Below are 20,384 nucleotides of genomic sequence, written 5' to 3' on the forward strand. Positions count from 1 at the left end.
ATTCCAATAAAAGCCAACCCAATGTGTGTGTGTGTGTGTGTGTGTGTGTGTTTGTGTGTGTTTATATATTCTTTTCCATCTTGGCCTAGCCAGTCTCATTGGTGCACTTCAGGGTGGAGAATGCAAACAGATGCAGTTGTTGGGAATTCATCTACAATGGAGTTGGTAATATATTTTATTTTGTTTTATCTTTTCTGTCCACTGGCCAAACTGCCAGCTCAGCAGTACACATTTCACAGGGGAGTCTCCCATGGCCTACTTTAGAAAAAAAACGCTAAATACACCCCCACACAGCCAAACATTATCACTGTAAGACGAATGAGAAGAGAGAGAGAAAAAAAAATACTGCCCATTACTACTCAAGAGCAGACCTCTTTCCTGTGATCCTGGCAATAAGTGTTTAATTAAAACACTTGATTAGAATAATCAGGTTGGGCCTGATAGGCTTGCAGCCTCCTGGAGCTGTCTAAATCTACATATAGACCGGCTGATTAGAGGATGCTTAGTTCAGCACTTCTAGGCTGGCAGGCTAGGGCTTTGATTGTAGTCTGAAAAGGCAGGCTTCGTCACACTGGCTTTGTAGTGACAACCTCCACTGGGTAGCATGTTGATCCAACAAGAATCAGGTCATCCACTTGGCAAACTGCTCTTTCTGTTTTTTTCACACACACACCCCCACCCCCAGCCCGCCCAGTTAGAATTTCACTTGCTCAGACCAGTGGAATCCAGAGAAACACATGTAGATTTCCACTTGTGTTTTATCCAGCCCTTTCTTTTAACATATTGCCTAGGGACCAGCAGAAATCTCATCAGGCAGAGTCCTGGGTTTGAGCTCCAGCACTATTTGGGAGTACCTGGACGGTGAAGCATTGCTGTGTTCTCTCTCAACTTGCATTCCCTCTCTCTACATAAAAACAAATGACTAAATGAAAAAAAAAATGTGACGCCAGAGAGGCCTCTAAGCAGTATCACACAGGCACAAGACCCTGAGTTCATTCCCCAGTACTATATGGTGCACCCGCAGGGGGAAAGCTTCACGAGTGGTGAAGCAGGGCTGCAGGTGTCTCTCTGTCTCTCTCCTCTGTCTCCCCCTCCGCTCTCAATTTCTCTCTGTCACTATCCAGTAAATAAATAAAATTTTAAAAATTAAAAAAATAAAGGTACCATAGGGTAAGGGAGATAGCATAATGGTTGTGCAAAAAGACTTTCATGCCTGAGGCTCCCAGGTTTAATTGCCTGCACCACCATAAGCCAGAGCTGAGTAAAATTTAAATATTAAATGACTAATTAACTAATTAAAAACCACCCAAACAGGTGCAAAGAAAGACATCTATCATTTTAGAGAAAAACAGAATCTTAGAATTTTCTGGATGTGGAGCATACTTCCCACATAACCTGAGACTTGCATTCCTCTTGGTAATATGTGTGCTTAACTGGGTGCACCACCACCTGACCCCCAGTAAGATTTTTTTTGAAAAAAGAAAAAACTAAGACCGACCCCACCACCACCACCACACACACACACACACACACACACACACACACACACACACACACACTTCTACCTTTCTCTGCTTTCCTTTCTCCTTTGATCCTGACCTCTGCCAAATGGAACTGCTCCTCTCACCCACTGAAGAGTGGAACTAACTCTCTGGAGTACTGTTGAAATGAGACAACATAAATTAGGAAACCAGGAATACACAAATCCTCATCACAGAAAAAGCTACCCAGAAACATAGCAGCTCTTATGGTGCAATGCAGGGGAGGGGAGGATCTCCTCAACCCAGAATGGTCCCCACCCTCTGCAGAGGAGAATGAGAGCAAGAACTCAGCCCTGGGGTGCCTTGAAAGGTAACAGTTGGGGCCGAGCGGTGGTGCACCTGGTTGAGTGCACATGTTACCATGCGCTAAGACCCAGGTTCGAGCCCCTTGTCCCCACCTGTAGAGGGAAAGCTTTGTAAATGGTGAAGTAGTTCTGCAGATGTCTCTCTGTCTCTCTCCCTCTCTATCTCCCCCTTACCTCTCAATTTCTGGCTGTCTCTATCCAATAAATAAATAAAGATAATTTTTAAAAGAAAGAAAGAACATAGCAAGAACTTACTCCTTCCACCCAGTCCCAGCCCCAGCCCCAGCCCCACCTTTACCAATCCCATCCTAACACCTCAGTGCTGGAAATGTATCCCATTCTGGGAGCTGAAGCCTGAGGAGACTTAGGGAAGTTGGAAGGAACTATCCAAGTTGAAAGAAGTGGCTCAAATCAAGAAGAGAGATTTCCTGTCCACAAGTGCTTTCCACAGCATCACGTAATTTCCAGAGAACAGATCCCAGGAAGGCACTGAGGCACACCTTAGCACCCCCATTCCACAGGGCAAGTGGTTCTCCCAGGGACACCACAGTTCAGAGTCACAGCATGTATTTTTCATTAAAGATGTCCCAGGCCCACTAGCAGAACACAAGTCTTATGCTCCCCTTCATCTGCCAATATTTCTTTCTCCTCTGCACCCCATTAATAACTGTCCACAGTTTCTAAAAGGAAAGAAAAGACATACGAAAGACGATTTGTATATACATGCTTGTCCAGCTGTTTATCTAGATCTTCCAAAAGCTATTCATCTGGTTCTGTTTGACCCACTAAATCACCAAAAAAAGAACCGAGTCATTATAACCTATTTTTGCCACAGACAGAGCTGAGCCAGAATAATGCAGAAGATGGTCTACTTTCTCATTAAAGGCCTGTAACAGACCCTCTTGCCAAAATTCTCATTTGCTGTTCACCACCTCTGTAAGCCACAGTTTCCTGATGTCAGTTAATTACTAATAACTGTTAAGTACATTAAATGGACTTTTTTCATTTAAAGGACTACATCAAAGTTGTGTCACAGAGAAATGACTACAAGATTCCTGGAGCCCTAGTTCTAGAGAATTGACTAGAAACTGGTTCTAAGCCACAAGAAGCATTACTATTCAGTTTAAAGTTGATAGGTTCCACAAAGCAAACCTAATAAAGCCTTCTGGAACCTAAACTAAGGACAATTAAAAATTAGTATCATAGGAGAGTCAGGCGGTAGTGCAGCGGGTTAAGCGCACGTGGTTCCAAGCGCAAGGACCGGCATAAGGATCCCGGTTCAAGCCCCCGGCTCCCCACCTGCAGGGGAGTCGCTTAACAGGCAGTGAAGCAGGTCTGCAGGTGTCTATCTTTCTCTCCCCCTCTCTGTCTTCCCCTCCTCTCTCCATTTCTCTCTGTTCTATCCAACAGTGACAACAATAACTACAACAATAAAACAACAAGGACAACAAAAGGGAATAAATAAATACTTTAAAAAAAGAAAAAAATAGTATCATAAATTGTAACTTCTAGAACAAGATGATAGCTTTGTGTCAATTTCTCTGCTTAGAGGGCAAATTGTGAAATAGGCGCAAGATACAGGAAGAAAGGAAACAACCCTTTGTTTTTTTATTTATTATTTATTTAAGAAAGGAGACATTAACAAAATCATAGGATGGGGGGCTACAGCTCCACACAATTCCCGCCACCCGATCTCCATATCCCATCCCCTCCCCTGATAGCTTTCCCATTCTCTTTATATGTACTATATTTCCGAATTCCACTTTGTCTACTGCTTGCCACATAATGCCAACAAGATTTACAAACAGCCTATTGGGTCAAAGTGAATTCTTTAAAAACTATCTTTTTTTTTTTTTCCTCCCCTGGTTGTCTCTGGGACTTTGCTCCTGTGCAGACTTTTTCAGATAAAAAGAAAGACTGGGGCTGGGCAGTAGCGCAGCGGGTTAAGCACACATGGCATAAAGCGCAAGGACCAGTGTAAGGATCCCAGTTCGTGCCCCAGGATCCCCACCTACAGGGGAGTTGCTACAGGCGTTGAAGCAGGTCTGTAGGTGTCTTTCTCTCCCCCTCTCTTGTCTTCCCATCCTCTCTGGAATTCTTTGTCCTATCCAACAACAATAACAACAACAACAACAATGATAAACAAGAGCAACAAAAGGGGAAAAAAATAGCCTACAGGAGCAGAGGATTTGTAGTGCAGGCACCAAGCCCCAGAGATTTTTTTTGTCCAAGAGGCAAAAAAAAAAAAAAAAAAAAAAGATGGAGAAAGAGGGAAAGAAGGAAAGAAACCACACAACACCAAAACTTCCTTCAGTGTGGTAGAAGCAGGGCTTGAACACAGTCACACAGATGGCAAAGCAGTGCACTATCCAAGTAAGCTACTATTGCTGCCCCACCCACCCCCCAAAATATCTTTACAAAAATTCATTTATTAATGAGAGAGGGAGCACCAGAACATCACTTTAGCATACACAGGCACTGAACTCATAACCTCATGCTGCTAAGTCCATCACTCTTACCAGTGAGCCACCCCATCAACCACCACAGTGAATTCTTTACAGTGTTCATAAGTGGGGCTGGTGAGATAATTCTGACACCAACACCACCTTATTATGCCAGAGCTGAGCAGTGTTCTGGATCTCTCTCTCTCTATCTCTCTCTCTCACACAAAAAAAAAATGGCAATTTTTAAGACTTTTCTTTCTTTTTTTTTTTTTTAGTGGGAGGTACGTATAGAGAGAGAAACCATAGCTCTGGCTGATGGAGGTGCAGGAGATTAAACCTGAGACCTCAGGGCCTCGGGCATGAAAGTCTAGTGCGGAATAATTGTGCTACTTCCCTGCCTTAAAATAAGAAGGTGTTTGTTTATCTGTTTGTTTTTCTGAGATGAATGAAAGTTTGAAAATGGAACCACTTAGTGGAAGTCTCTGAAGAAAGAAAGCATACTAAAGGTTCACTTTCATCTGGGGCTCTTAATTCTGGAAGCCCTGGCATAGTGTGTGTCATAGTGATGTTCTGGTTCTCTCCTCCTTTCTCTCTCATAAATTTTTTTTTTAGAAGATTATCCCAAGGGCTGGGAAGGTAGCATAATAGTTCTGCAAAAGACTTTCATGCCTGAGATTCAAACCCCAGTAGCACAATAAGCAAGAGCTTAACAGTGCTCTGGTCTTCCTCTCTGGATCTCTCTTTCATTAGTAAAAAATTAACAAATACATATATTTAAAAAAAGATAATTACCTCAAACATCACAGGAAGCTAACTCATGCCCAACTTATCTGCAAAATAAATAAATAAATAAATAATCATATATATCCCAAATTTGCTATAGCATTTAAGGGAGTGGGCCTGGGTTTACACTTCTGACTCAAACATTGATAACTGGTACCAACGAACATAACTTAAATGAACATGGTAAGGGCTGTCCTTCGCACAAGAAATGGCCCACGGAGAGGTGGCAGGTAAGAGGGCCCCTTCCTATAATCTAGGTCACAATTGCGGGGAAGCCCTCTTGCCTTGTCTTTCAATTTCCAAGGCTCTGCGGGAATAAAAAGCCATCACAGCATCTGATGGCACCATGGACAGGGTCTTTAAGTCATATCGTGTCCCTCTGGAAATCCCAAGGAGACAAGGGGGTCTGGAGGTCCAGGTTGTAGCTTCCTGCAGGTTAGGGGAAGGACTCTCGCGCCCCCTAGTGGTAAGCGTCGTTGGTGAAGAAAAGTGACGGAAAAGTAACAGCAGTCTCACCCTCCCAGGGACCAGAAACCCCAAGAAACCACCATCTCCCTTTACACCTTCTTCCTGGTCAGGCCAACTCTAATTATTGTCTCTTTTCCTTACCACGGTGTTTCACACATAAAACGATTCCTTCCGCTTTATGCACACCTCCCTGCAGCCTAGTGCTTGCAGACAAGGCTCCCTGAAGCTTTTCCCTTCCCGTCAAGCAGAAACTTTGTCAAACAATGTTCCTCTCGCTTGGCGGATCAAAATAAGGCCCTTCCTCCCAGGAATTGTCCGCAGGCAACTGGAGTTCAGCAGCTTCTCCCCCACAGAAAAACAGTGATTTCTGAACCTTCACATTGTTTCCCTTTTACTTTTTTCATGTTTGAACAGTTCTGTCACTTCGAAAGTATCTCCCAGAAGGACAGGTCATTGAGATTCCAAGTAGCATTTTTATCTTTGAGAGAGTCAAATATAAAGTAAGGGCCGGAGAGAGAGGCTGGAAAAGGGAGCTCCCTCCTGATTCCTGGAGCTGCAAGGCCCACGCAAACCAAGACCCCCTCAACTGGCCCTGACAGCAGGAAGCACAGAGGGGTTAGTCATCCCCCCGCCCCCACCTGCCGCCCAGCAGCAGCAAAACAGAGATCAACTTTTCCTGACACAGCACCTGGAGAAAGAGGTCCAAGGATACAGCCTCAAATGGAGGCCTGATGCCACCCAAGAGGTGGCGCTGTGGATGAATTATTGGACCCTTGAGCATGAGGTCCTGAGTTCGATTTCTGAAATGCGTTGCCAGAAAGTCTAGTCCTCTCTCTTCTCTCTGTCTCCCTCTCCTCTCCCCCCTCATTAGTAAATAAATATTTGAAAATCAAATGGTAGCCTGGATAGGTGTCCTGCCTTCAGAGAAAGCCTCTTTCTTGGAGGCCTGGGGGACCCAATGAATAGCCATTCTTTTCCCAACTGAAGTAAGTGAGAAAGAACACCCCAAAACTGCATATGAAATCCCAAGTATCACTGTAAAGGATCAGGGAAGCACCTCGGCTAATAAAGTATATGCCTTACCATGCTTTTAGGCCCAGGGTTTAATCCCCAGGACCACATGGGAGCACCATGAACAGTACAGGGGGGAGCTCCACTGGGTGGTGGAATTATGCTGTAGTGTCTCTCCTCTCTTGCTCACTCTCTCTAAATTTAAAAAAAAATAAATGATTTCCAGGCCTGGCCCAGCTTCTCATGACTGTATATATAATTCCAGTTTGCTCCTCCAAAAAGCAAGGACAGAAAGCTTCTGCTCTGGATACTGGTCTTGGCATGGCCTGTCCTCACTCACAAAAAGGCTGCCTGCATTGGCCTCATAGGACAGCACTCAACCACTTCAGCAGGTGGGCATCCTTCCCTTAGATCTGAGGGTGCTTTGGAATATTTCTGGTCGACCTGCAAGCCCCTTTGGGGACAGTCAGCTCCTGGATGTTGCTCTCTCAGCCTACAGACATTTCTGCTCCGTCATAAGACAGGAGCTTCTGCTTCAGACCATCCCTCCTCTTCCTAAGGTCTATCTGAACACTTGGCACCAAACTCCTATTGCTGCAGGCTGTGTGCCCAGAGTCCCCTGTCCCTGTATCCAAACTGCATTCCATCCAAATGGCTTTTGCTCCCTCAGACTTAGCCCCTCCACATCCCTCTCCAGAGGATGGGGCCTCCCTCCCTCTCTTCCTGAGCCATTTCAGATGCACCAACACTTAGCCAGCTGGACCTTCCTGCCCAGTTTGCACTCCCTGTACATTTGCCTAGAATCCCTCCTCCCAAAGAAAAATCTCCCAAAGCCCCCACCTCACCACCCCACCCCCTGCGTACCAACACACACACACACACACACACACACACACTCACACACACACACACACACACTCACATGCACACACATACTCACACTAACACACAAATTCACACTCTCACACACACACACTCACACACAGACACACTCACACTCTCACACACACACACTCACACACAACACACTCACACTCTCTCTCTCACACACACACACTCACACACACACACACTCACACTCTCACACACACACACACACACTCACACTCTCACACACACACTCACACACTCACACACACACACACACACACACACACACACTCACACCCACACACACACTCTCTCTCTCTCACACACACACACACACACACACACACACACACACACTGGTTCTCCAGCAGCACCTAAGAGCACCACTCCCTCCACAAATCCTGACTCAGTCCCCACCCCCTATGAAGGAAGTTGGAAGCCATTTCAAAAAGAACAAATCCAAAGGCCAAGTGCTACTCAGTGGGAATCAATGGGAGGCAGGCTCCCTCCTGCTGGAAGGCCTCCCCTCTGGGCCTCCTCCTTCTGTTCAAATCCTGCCAGACTGGCTCCCAGCTGGCGGAGATGATGTTCACACTGCAGGCGGTTGGCAGCAGTCTGGGCTCTGGGAGTGGGGAGTCCTGACGGGTGAGAAGCAGGGAACAATTTCAACCTCCATTCGGTGGCCCAAGGTGGTGGCTCCCACCCCACATCTGGGGTTCTGGACCTGGACTGTGGCCTAGAGCTGGCAAACAAGCCCTGGGAAGTGGAGGGACTGTATTTTCCTTTAGAGATTTTCTCTGTGTGAGGAGAACGTTTTCCTTCCGCTACCTCAGACCAATGAGTATCTTATGGAGCCACTGTCTGAGTGACCCTAATTTATGGGAACTGAGTGGAGAATAGCCAGGACTTTTTTGTTTTGTTTTTCTTTTGCTTTTATCTAGTTCCAGGGAATAAAGTTGGGGCTTTGTGCTTGAGTGATAATACTGAGCAGCTTCTTTGGCCAATTAAAAAAAAAAAAGAAAAAGATTTATTTAATTATGAGGAAGAGAGAGAAACTGAGAGATAGGAAAGAGAGGGAGAGAGAGACCCTTCAGAGCATCACTCTGGCACATGTGATGCAAAGGGTGAAACACAGGAATCATGCTTGAGGGCTCAGTGCTTTTTGTCCACTGCACTACCTCCCAGGGTGCAGTAGTTTTTTTGAAAAAAATATTTTTTATTTTATTTGTTTTAGATTGAAACAAAGAAATCAAAGGGGGCAGAGTGAGAGAGGGATGCCTGCAGCCCTGCTTCACCACTTATAAAGCTTACCCATGCAGGTGGGGGCAATATTCTTTTTATTTAAAGAGTGGGAGTGGGACTGAGCAGTAGTTCACCGGGTTAAGTGCGCATAGTGCAAAGCACTAGGACTCGTGCAAGGATACAGGCTCTGGCCCCCAGATCTCCACCTGCAGGTGGGGTGCTTCAGGGAGGTTGCTTCACAAACAGTGAAGCAGGTCAGCAGGCGTTTCTCTGTCTCCCTTTCTATTTTCCCCTCCCCTCTCAATTTCTCTATCCTGTCCTCCCAAAAAAAAAAAATCAAAAAAGAAATTGGCAACAGAGCAGTGGATTCATAATGCAGGCACCAAGCCCCAGCAATAACCCTGGAGGCAAAAAAAAAAAAAAAAGTGGAGAGAGGTCAGAAGAAGGTTCACCCTACAGTATGCATACATTACCATGCAGGAGGGCTCAGGTATGAGACCCCAACCACCACATGAGCCCAATTATATGGTGAAACAGTGCTATGGTATATGATGTCTCTCCTCCTCTCTCTGCCTCTCACTCTCTGCCTCTCACCCTCTATCTAAAAATGAAAGACAGAGAGATGTCACTAGGAGCAGTGGCATCATGTAGGCATGGCACCTGATCAATAATCCTCATGCCAAAAATGAGGGAGGGGGTGAGAGAGAGATAAATGAAGAAGAAATAGGCACACAGATGCTACCATGATTCCATCCTGACTTCTCTGAGCAGACAACTTCACCAGTGTGTCCTGGGACCTCACTGTCTCCAGAGCTCTGGCCCACTAGGGAAAGACAGAGACAGGCTGGGAATATAAATAAAACTGCCAACACCCATGTCCAGTGGAGAAGCAATTACAGAAGCTAGAACTCCTGCTTCCTGCACCCCAAAACTATCTTGATCCATACTCCCAGTGGGGGAGAAATTATAGGAGGAAGAGGATAAGAGGGCTCTGAACTCCAGCTCCATCAGCACCTGGAGAGAGAGAGAGGAGGAGAAGAAGAGGGACATTTGGATATAGTAATGTTGTCATGAGAGGCTTGAAGGAGAAGATAGGACTGGACCAGGAAGGAAAGGGGACAGTTATGTACAGCTGTAGACAGACAGTTATAGAGATGATGGTTAGCCCATGTCTGCAGTCTTGCAGTAGCTCGCAGTGGGGAGATGGGATTCAGAACTCTGGTGGCAGGAACGGTGTGGAAAAATATACTGTTGACATGTAATTTTGTAAATCAATATTAAATCACTTAAAGGGGGGAACAGAGCATGCACACACACACAAACAAAAGCTCCTTGGTGCTATCCATGGTGTTCCTATGTGGTGCTGGGTTTGAACACAGAGCATCACACACCCTCACACTTGGTCAGTTGTACATTCTACTCATGGAGCTAGCTTCTCATTCTTTCCCCCCTTCACATTTTTTAAATATAGTAGGTTTCTTTAAAAAAGCTTTTTTTTTTTTTTTTAATCTCATGAGAAAGAAACAAAGAAAAAGGCCAGAGCACTGCATGCTCAAAGTCACACATACAAGTCTTATCTCCTACCTATAAAGCTGCCTCTCCAGCTGCTGCCTATGACGTCTTGTATTAACTCCACTGAGAGAAGGGGGAAGGAGGCACACTTGCTCTGGACCTTCTCTCTCAGGAACTTTGTCTCCCTTCTAGGGCAGTAGGCCCTCACAACACGCTCAGCCTGGTAGTATTGTCTGGATTCTCACTGTACCTGTCTCTTGGAGATGTGTGCATATCCTTCTTACCCAGGACCTTGAGCCATTGCTCTCAGGGGTCAGATCAGGGATGACAAGCTGGGATTGTCTTCTGAGTGACTGGGTCTGCAGGAATCACTGGGTTTTTGGCCTGTGGCAGTTTTCTGTTTCACTAAAGGCTCCCACCCTCCTTGCTCTCCTACTCATGGGCTTCCTTAGAGAAGCAGAAATTCAAAGGCCTGCAGTTCCCATTATGTGGTGCTGTCCACAACCAGGGCTTACAGCTGGCCATTCAAAAAGAAGGGTCTTTGAAGCACTGGGGAGGCTCTGATCCTTCTGGGGTCTTCTGAGCGCTGGGGGGCAGGGTCTCCAGAGCCTCTAGGGCAGGGTTTGCAGATCTTTTATAAAGAGCCTTCACAGGAATGTGCTGACATAATGAACAGAAGATTTGAATATAAAGAGCTGCCCTCACACCTCCCTGTCTTCAGTCAGAGGGTTCAGAGGCAGACTGTCTCTTTCTGGAGGCAAAGTGACAGCTCAGCCTCCCTGGGGATTGAGGGCGTGGGGAGAAGAATGCTGAGTGTGGGAGAAAACAAAAACTTGCTGAAAAGGAAACAAAAGATTCTTGAGATTTCAAATTCCCCCAGGCTTGGGCCAGAAAGAGAAGCCTAACACATGAAAAATGGGGGACCCTCAAAAATGGACTGGAGGTATAGTTTGCCCAGAAAAACACATACCTTACCATGACTAATGTCTCAGGTTCAAGCCCCAACACTACTTGGAAGCACATTGGATGGCACTAGGCAAGTTCCATGGGTTATGGAGCAGGGCTATTATTTCTCTCCTCTCTATCTCTGTCTCTGTTTCTTTAAATAAAAAAATGAACCTAGGCGGTAGCTCAGTGGTATGTATGTGTGAAACTCACACCTCATTAACTAGCACCTCATTAAAAAGAAGAAGAGGGAGTCCGGTGCTAGCACATTGGGTTAAGCGCACATGGCGCAAAGCACAAAGACCGGCCCAAGGATCCCAGTTCGAGTCCCCGGCACCCCACCTGCAGGGGAGTTGCTCCACAGGTGGTGAAGCAGGTCTGCAGGTGTTTATCTTTCTCTCCCCCTCTCTGTCTTCCCCTCCTCTCTCCATTTCTCCCTGTCCTATCCAACAATGACAATATCAACAACAATAACTACAACAACAATAAAAACAACAAGGGCAACAAAAAGGAAATAAATAAATAAATATTTTTAAAAAGAAGAAGAAGAAGAAAAAGAGGGTTGAGGCTACGGCACAACTAGTTGAGTGTCCGTATCACCATGCACTGTGGATGGGTTCAGGCCTCTAGTCCCCATCTGCAGAGAGGAATCTTCACAAATGATGGAACAGTACTGCAGGTGTCTCTCTTTCTCTCCCTTTCTATTTCTTTCTGTCTCTATCAAGTAAAAACCAAAAAAAAAAAAAAAAAGGAAAAGAAAAGAAAAGAAAGGGGCCAGGCAGGGGTGTGTCTGGTTAAGCACACACAATATACCCAGTATGCAAGGACCCAAGTTCAAGTTCCTGGTCCCCATCTGTAAGGGGGAAAGCTTCAAAAGTTGTGACATATGGCTGCAGGTGTCTCTCTGCCTCTTTCTCTCTATATATCCCCCCTCAATTTCTCTCTGTCTCTATTAATAATAAGTAAATAAATAAATAATATTAAGAAGAAAAGGAAAAAGAAAGGAGAGAAAGAAGGAAAGAAGGCCAGCCACCAGAGGTGGTGAAGTCACCGTAGTGCAGGCACCAAACCCAAGCAATAACCGTGGTGGGGGGTAGGGGTCGGGGAAGAAGACAAAGAAGATAGGGCCTAGGGCCTAGCTCAGAAGTAGAGTATAGGCCTTTGTGCATGAGGCCACAGGCTGGACTCCTGTTAGAGTCATTCTCTTGCTAGTAAAAATAACTAGTCTAAGGGGGCTGGGTGGTGGCGCACCTAGTTGAGTGCACATGTTACAATGTACAAGGACCCAGGTTCGAGTCCCCAGTCCCCACCTGCAGGGGGAAAGCTTTAAGAGTGGTGAAGCAGTGCTGCAGGTGTCTCTCCGTGTCTCTTCCTCTCTATCCCCGCTTCCCTCTCAATGTCTGGCTGTCTCTATCCAATAAATAAAGGAAATAAAAAATTTTAAATACTTAAAAAATATAAATAACTGGTCTATAAAAGTCAAGAGGCCAGAAAGAAGCTTTGGCACAAGCCAACTATGGAGAAGTGGGGAAAGAGGAAAAAGAAGAAAAATCCCAGGATAGGACATTTGTCATCCTACTTCTCCTCTCACAGGACTTCAGGACATCCAGGATGAATCAAGTGAGCAAGATGGTCACACAGCCCAAGATGGGCATTAATTTATTGTGGTGAAATAAAGTCAAAAGTTGGCCTTGTGCCACACATACACAATGACAGGTAGAGACATCCCTGTGTAATTGACATGCAGACCTCGATGGTGATCAAAAGACCTAAATGACTACAATTACCACTCCTTTTATAAGGACACAGGTGAACATTTCTGGGCTTTGTTAAAGGAACCCACATGCGGAAACATAAACGTTCTCCAGATCCTTGAAGTTCAGAACTTTAAAAAAAAAAAAATTGGGAGTCGGGCTGTAGCGCAGTGGGTTAAGCACAGGTGGCGCAAAGCACAAGGATTGGCATAAGGATCCCGGTTTGAACCCCGGCTCCCCACCTGCAGGGGAGTCCCTTCACAGGCGGTGAAGCAGGTCTGCAGGTGTCTATCTTTCTCTCCTCCTCTCTGTCTTCCCCTCCTCTCTCCATTTCTCCCTGTCCTATCCAACAACGACAACAACAATAATAACTACAACAGTAAAACAACAAGGGCAACAAAAGAGAATAAATAAATAAAATAAATATTTTAAAAAATTTTTTATACTGATGCAAGTTATTGAACCTAGGACGTTAGAGCCTCAGACCTGAGAATTTCTTTGCATAACCATTATGCCATCTATCCTGGCCTAAGTCCAAGACTTTCCACTCTTTGGATTAAGCTTCTCCAGGCACTAAATCTGAAATCAATCACTTCTCCATTAATAGGACCTCTTTCCGGATGTCTATTAAGAGTAGGGAGGGAAATCTCATTTCCGGGAAGACCGTCTGCACACCCATCAAAGCCTCCCTGATCTGCAGTGAATTCTTTAATGAGGTAATTTCTGGCATCTGACCCAGGAGCTAGGATAATTGGTGGGGATCACTAGCCCCCCACCCCCACCCCAGCTCCCCTCAGCATTATTCGGCACCAAGGTAGGATCCCTGACAGTGTATCACACTGTAGAAATTCTTTCAAGTCTTTTTTTTTTTCCTACTATCTGTGAATGGAAACTGGTGCAACCATTTCAGAATACTACATGGAAATTTCTCAAGGTAGAGCTATGTGATCCAGCAACCCCATTTCTGGGTGTAGAACTGAAGAATACAGAAGCATTATCACAAAATGTTATGCTCACTCCAATTCTTACAACATAGTGTGGCAGGTCAAGTGTGGGAGCAGGAGTGAAGCATAAGACATGTATATGTAAAGTTCCAAGATTGGTCGGTCCCTAGCTTTACAAATGCCAATACCAGTTTGAAGTTCTGCTTTGTGTCCTCTCTCTCTCTCTCTCTGTCTCTGTCTCTCTCTTTCCCCAATTCTCTATTTCTTTTTTTTTTTATTTATTTCTTTATTGGGGAATTAATGTTTTACATTCAACAGTAAATACAATAGTTTGTCCATGCATAACATTCCCCATAATTCTCTATTTCTGTATCTAAATCAATCATAAATATTTTTAAATGAAAGAGAACCGGGAGATAGCTCATCCAGATAGACTGCACACTTTGCCATGCATGAGAACCTGGTTTCAAGCCCCCAGCACAAGGAAGCATTAAGAGTAGTGTGTCTTTCTCCCCAGAGCCCTATCCCACTAGGCTAACATAGAAACAGGCTGGGGATATGGATCGACTTTTTTTTTTTTTTTTAAATATTTTATTTTATTTATGTATTCCCTTTTGTTGCCCTTGTTGTTTTATTGTTGTGGTTATTATTGTTGTTGTCGTCGTCGTTGTTGGATAGGACAGAGAGAAACGGAGAGAGGAGGGGAAGACAGAAAGGGGGAGAGAAAGATAGACACCTGCAGACCTGCTTCACCGCCTGTGAAGCGACTCCTCTGCAGGTGGGGAGCCGGGGTTCGTGGATCGACTTTTTAAGGCCCATGTCCAATAGAGAAGCCATTACAGAAGCTAGAACTCCCACCTTCTGCACCCCAAAGAATTTTGATCCATAATCCCAAGGGGTAAGCAATAGGGAAGTTTCCAGTGGAAGGGATGGGACACAGAGCTCTGGTGGTGGGAACTGGATGGAATTATACCCCTGTTCCCAGATAATCTTGTAAATCAATATAAAATCACACACACAGCAAAAAAAAAAAAAAAAGTAGGGAGTCCAGCAGTAGCGCAGCAGGTTAAGCGCAAGTGGCACAAAGCACAAGGACCTGCAGAAGGATCCCAGTTAGGGCTTCCAGCTCCCCACCTGCAGGGGAGTCACTTCACAAGCGGTGAAGCAAGTCTGCAGGTGTCTGTCTTTCTCTCCCCCTCTCTGTCTTCCCCTCCTCTCTCCATTTCTCTCTCTCTTATCCAACATCAATAACTACAACAATAAAACAACAAGGGCAACAAAAGGGAATAAATAAATAAATAATTTTTTAAAAAGTAGTGTGTTTCTTCTCTCTCTCCCTGTCTCTCTTAACCTCTAAAAAAAAAAAAAAAAAAAAAAAGTCTGCCAGGAGTAGTGGAAGCATTTTGGCATGGAACCCCAGGCAAAAGAAAAAGAAGTCTAAAAAATAATTTTAAATATATCAGCATCCAAAATGCCTGTTGATAGATGCCTGGATAAAGATGTGCTACATTTATAGACTGTAATTCTATGAAAAAGCATTTTCAGTTATTAAAAAAATATTAGCATTGGCAACAAAATGAAAGGAGCTCAAAGAGATTATGCAAAGGACCAGGTGATAGTGCGGTGGGTTATGTGCACATAGTGCAAAGCACAAGGACCTGCTCAAGGATCCTGGTTGGAGCCCCGGCTCCACATCTGTGTGTGTGTGGGGGGGTGTCGCTTCGCAAAGGATGAAGCAGGTCTGCAGGTGTCTATCTTTCTTTCCTCCTCTCTGTCTTCCCCTCCTCTCTCAATTTCTCTCTGTCCTATCCAACAACAATAACAGCAACAACAACATCAATGGAAAAGAAAGAAAGAAAAAAAAAAAGGATGGCCTCCAGGAGCAGTGGATTTGTAGTGCAGGCACCGAGCCCCAGTGATAACCCTGGAGGCAGAGAGGAGGGGGGAGAGAGATTATGCAAAGTGGAATATATCCACAGGGGGAAAAAAAGCCAGTGCAATGTAAAGGCATTAAGTTGATGAAAATACACAGCAAAACAAAACAAACTAGTTGACACTGCAGAAATCAGATTACTCGAGGGGAAGAAAAGAGGGAAGCAGCATAGGTGAGCAGGGCAGCAGAATAAAATACGGCAGGTAAAATACATGAGTGTTTTCTTCTTCTTCTTCTTCTTTTTCTTCTTCTTCTTCTTCTTCTCCTTCTCCTTCTCCTTCTCCTTCTTCTCCTTCTCCTTCTCCTTCTCCTTCTCCTTCTCCTTCCTCTTCCTCTTCCTTTTCTTCTCCTCCTCCTCTTCCTCCTCCTCCTTCTCTTCCTCCTTCTCTTCCTCCTCCTCCTTCTCTTCCTCCTCCTCCTTCTCTTCCTCCTCCTCCTTCTCTTCCTCCTCCTCCTTCTCCTCCTCCTCCTTTTCCTCCTCCTCGTTTTCCTCCTCTTCCTCCTCTTTCCTCCTCCTCCCCTCCTTCTCCTTCTCCTCCTCCTCCTTCTCCTCCTCCTCCTCTTCCTTTTTAAACTACTGCATCCAGAATGAAAGAATTCAGCCCCAGAGCAAAATTTCACAGTAAATCCCAGCCTCAGCAGCACAGAAGAAGAGCTGTGTTTGAGGGAAGGGATGAAAGACAGCTCCCAGTCCCAATACTATATTCTGCTACCTGGTGCTTTCTTTTGCCAGCAGTTTGCAGACAGAAAACAGAACAAGGCATAAATAAAAGTGCATTTTAAAGCAAATAGATGGAGGTCAGCACAAACTTCTGTTATCTCTGGATGTCCTCTGTGAGGATGGATACTTATTCAGGTGTGTGGACTGAGGCGACAGAGACTGGTAAAGGACAAGAAACTCAGGGTCTCCAGAAACCTGCCTTTCTCCCAGGCACTGAGGGAGCTGTCTGCATCATTAATAACCTCCATCATTTCCAGCTGGTTCTGCAACTGTTCTGGATCCTCAAGAGACCCCACCTACATTCACTGCCTATTCCACCACCACCTTCCCTTAATTTTGTCTGCTATATTACCAAACCCCAGGGCCCCAACCAGGAACTGGACCAGTCCTCCCCCTAGTGGTGGTCAGTGGAAGTTCTACAATTACCTTCATGGGCAAATTATCATGGTTAGCATTTAAAAAAAATTTTTTTTTTAATTTATTTATTTTCTCTTTTGATGCCCTTGTTATTTTATTGTTGTTATTGATGTTGTCGTTGTTGGATAGGACAGAGAGAAATGGAGAGAGGAGGGGAAGACAGAGATGGGGAGAGAAAGATAGACACCAGGACCTGCTTCACAACCTGTGAAGCAACATCCCTACAGGTGGGGAGCCCGGGGCTTGAACCGGGATCCTTCCTCCAGTCCTTGCGTTTTGTGCCATGTGCGCTTAATCCACGGTGCTACCGCCCAGACTCCCCATGGTTAGCATTTTTTAGGTACTTTGCTCCAGATAAGGTGCTCTGTTGAGCTCATTGTTTCCCTTATTCCATACTCTTTTCAGTCCAAACTAGTAGCTAGAGGCAGTGAGGTTCTTTCTCTCTTTCTTTGCTTCTTTCTTCACTTCTTCTGTCCTTTCTTTTAGATAGAGACAAAGAGACAGAGGAAGAAGGAAGGGAGACCACTGCACTTCCATCCGGCGGAGACCCAGCTTGAGTATGGACAGTACACGTGGCAAAGAAGCATACTTCCCAAGTGAGATATTTTTTTGCCACGACACTAAGTGTATATTCTTTTTATTTTTTATTATCAGGGAGATGGCACAACGGATAAAGTGTTGGGGGTCTCAAGCATGAGGTCCTGAGTTCTATCTCTAGCAGCACATGTACCAGAGTGATGTCTGGTTCTCTTCCTCTCCTCCTATCCTCATAAATAAAAATATATATATATTAAAAAAAATAAACTTCTCTTAATTTTTATTATGATAGAGACAGAGAGAAGTAGGACAAAAAAAAGTGGACAAAAAAAAGTGGACAAAAAAAAAAAGGAGATGGCATAGTGGATAAAGCATTGGACTCTCAAGCATGAGGTCCTGAGTTCAATCCCTGGCAGCACATGTACCAGAGTGATGTCTGGTTCTTTCTCTCCTCCTATCTTTCTCATTAATAAATAAATAAAATAAAATAAAATAAGTAGGACAAGAGATGAAGAGACACCTGGAGCCTACTCCAGTTCTCATGAAACAGGGGGGATTGGGGGCTTGAACTCAGGTCCTGTGCATAGTAATTTTTGCACTTTCCTAGTTTGTATCACCACCCTGCCCCCAAAACTACACACACACACACACACACACACACACACACACACACATATATATATTAGAGAAATTAAGAAAGGGGTGATAGGGAGAGACATAGAGAGATACCTACAGCCCTACTTCACTACTCATGAAACATCCCCCCCTGCAGGTGGGGAGCAGGGGTTTGAACCCAGGTCCTTGAGCAAGATAACATGTCTGTTCAACTGGTTGTGCCACAGCCTGGCACCCAACAGTGAGTCTTAAAGAGTTAAGCACACCCAGATCTTCTTATCTGGGGGTAGAGGGAGGATAATAACCAAACAGTCCCTACATGAATAGAATATTAGAATGGAATGGAATGGAATGGAATGGAATGGAATGGAATGGAATGGAATGGAATGGAATGGAATGGAATGGAATGGAATGGGATAGAGAGTAATATACAGACTTAAGGTCAGGGAGCTAGCTGTGTGGTAGAGCACAAGATTTGTAAGCCTGAGGCTCCAGGTTAGACCCACTGCACAGCATATGCTAGAGCTGAGTGGCCCTCTGGTCTCTGTTTCTCATAAAAAACTTAAAATTTTTTTTTATTATTTGTATTTATTTATTAGATAGAGACAGCCGGGAGTCGAGCAGTAGAGCAGTGGGTTAAGCGCACGTGGCGCAAAGCGCAAGGACTGGAGTAAGAATCCTGGTTCGAGCACCCGGCTCCCCACCTGCAGGAGAGTCGCTTCACAAGCGGTGAAGCAGGTCTGCAGGTGTCTATCTTTCTCTCCCCCTCTCTGTCTTCCCCTCCTCTCTCCATTTCTCTCTGTCCTATCTAACAATGACGACATCAGTAACAACAACAATAATAACTACAACGACAACAAGGGCAACAAAAGGGAAAGTAAATAAATAAAATTTCCAAAAAAATTAAAAACAAACAAATAAATAAATAGAGAGAGACAGCCAGAAATCAAGAGGGAAGGGGGAGATGGAGAGGGAGAAAAACAGAGACACCAGCAGCCCTGCTTCACCACTTGCAAAATTTTCCCTCTGTAGGTGGGGACAGGGAGCTCAAACCTGGGTCCTTGAGCACTGTAACATGTGCGCTCAACCAGGTGTGCCACCACCTGGCCCCTATAAACATTTAATTAATTAAAAAATCACATACATATTTGTTTATTGTCACCAGTTATCACTGGGGTATAATGCCAGCACTATCAATCCAGTGCTTTCAGAGGACTTTCCCCCCACTCCTTATTTTATTGGATAGGACAGAGAGAAATGGAGAGGGGAGAGGGAGATAGAGAAAGAGAGAGAAAGTATCCCCTCTGCAGGTGGGGAGCAAGGGCTCAAAACCTGGTCCTTGCTCATAGTAATATGTGTGCTCAACTGCGTGTGCCACTGCCCAGCACCATGTACACAGTTATGAGAATATAGACATTTAACAGTTCATTGACTGTGAAAAGTTGAAGGTTTACTCTCCCCTAACAAATCCCTTTACTCCATTCATCTGCTAATTCTCTGGTTGGAGAAATCTAAACCCCTTTGTGAAAGAGCCTCGCTTTCCTAGGTAGGATAATTATTCTTTTTGGAATAGTGCGGTGATTAAAAGAAGAGTAATTAAAGAAAACAAAAGGAAAGAAAGATAAAGGGGAAATAAGACAGATGAGAAAGAGAAAAACAGGTAGACTTAGAGGCTGCCTCTGAAACCCAGTCATATATATATATGAATTTAATGCAATAATTCTTTAAAATTTCAGTTTAAGCAGAAATGCTTAATGAATAAAATGTTGCTAGCTTTGATTTTTGACTTAGACTCCAGCATTTCCCTGCATGGCTTTTTATTTTAAAGGCCATTCATTAATGAACTTAACATATAAGTGCTTATTTTTAATGATGAACACCTGGAACAAGTGTTGCTTCAACTGATTTTCTTTTTAATCTGGTAAAATATGCACGACATAGTATTTTCCTACACTGACCATTTTTAAGGGTACAGTTCAGTGGCATGATGCCCATTCACAGAGTTGTGTCAGCCTCATTTTTCCTTCTCAGTGCCCTGCCACAAACAGACACCCCCTTCCCCCAAAATATACTTCCTGTACTGACCACCCAAATCGCTCAGATCAGGTGCTAGCTCTCCATCACGTCCACTTCACTCTGCGTCGATCAGAAATGGAGGAGTGGTGGCAGGTACGATAACTCACCTGGATAGTGTGCCTGTTTGGTCATGCTCATAACCCAGGTTCATGCCTGGCTCTCCCTGCTCTTTGGGAAGCTTCGTTGCTACTGTGTCTTTCTCTTTCTCCCTCTATCTCCATTAAAAAAAAAACAAACAAACAAAAAACACCTCAGCCCCAGAGTAG

The sequence above is a fragment of the Erinaceus europaeus genome, chromosome 2 (genome assembly GCF_950295315.1).
Source record: "Erinaceus europaeus chromosome 2, mEriEur2.1, whole genome shotgun sequence".
Taxonomy (NCBI): domain Eukaryota; kingdom Metazoa; phylum Chordata; class Mammalia; order Eulipotyphla; family Erinaceidae; genus Erinaceus; species Erinaceus europaeus.